Genomic DNA, 1194 nt, shown 5'->3' with positions numbered 1-1194 from the left:
GGGTCACAACCTGCTGGAAGCCCAGAGGGATCAAAGATTCTCACTGAGGATTGCTATTTATAGGATCAAGAGATGATTGACTTTAGTTAGTATTGTCAGAAAATTCTGGTACCTTCCAGAGCAGGCTACAATCCCGGCAGCAGGAGTTTCACGTATGTTTCTCAGGTAACAGGAGTTTCAGAGAGGGTTAGAGAGGGCCTAATTATCCTAACTCACTGTACTTGTGATAGGGACAAGAGAGTACGTGATTGTCCAAACTCACTGCACCTGCAACCAAGATAAGAGAGTGCCAGATCATCCCAACTCACTGCACTTGTAACCAAGACAAGAACACAACGTTGTCTGGTGTGGCGGTGTGCTCTCCCCCTTTCCCCTCCCCGGCTGCTGCTCAAGCCATAATCGTCAGTGGGAGCTGTGATGAGTTGCACCTGGACTTTGGGGGATGGCTGGCAACACAGCCAAAACACTGTCTGCAGTAGGGACCTAGGTATTTTGTTCCCATGCAAATATGACTATAGGTTGATTATCTTATTCTATAAATAATGGACAATCTAAGAGCCCTTTGAGCTCTCTTGCACAGCAGTAGGCTGCACTCCAGAATCTCCCCTTGAGTGGGGACACTCAGTTAAGGTTCTATTCCTCAAGGTTGAGAGATTCCTTGCCGCAACAGCTTCTCAGTAAGCGACTAATAGCATGCTAAACTTTGAAATCTTAGCTAAGTGATATTAAGGATTGATTGTGCATATATAATCCTTTAGACATAATCCGTTGACCAAGTCTGGGATTAGGATTTGATCCAGATGCACCTAGACTCCTCTCTGAGAAGGAGTTTAGAAAGCCAGGGGGTCCTTCCTGAACCTCATGACTCAACGGGAGGGTCTCCCTGAGACCTTGTCTGACCCAGTTCTCTATACAGTAAATAATCAAGCGTACCTTGCCATCGAACCTCGTAAAACACTGCCGCATTCACTACTAACTTGGTTAAATCACTGTTTTATACTAATAAATACTTCACTACTTCTCTCTTATGAGTGAAGTTAATCACTCTGCCCACAACAGCTGGTCCTGACAACATGGACCAGGGGAGTCTGTATCACCACACCATTTGCTCAAACATATGAACTGTTCAAATAGTAAGGGTCATGTGAATACAGAAAATTATCTTTTACTGTCTTTAAAGGACTGATTGGGGGG

The sequence above is a fragment of the Larus michahellis genome, chromosome 3, assembly GCF_964199755.1.
Source record: "Larus michahellis chromosome 3, bLarMic1.1, whole genome shotgun sequence".
Classification (NCBI taxonomy): Eukaryota; Metazoa; Chordata; class Aves; order Charadriiformes; family Laridae; genus Larus; species Larus michahellis.
This window is presented reverse-complemented; position numbering follows the sequence as displayed.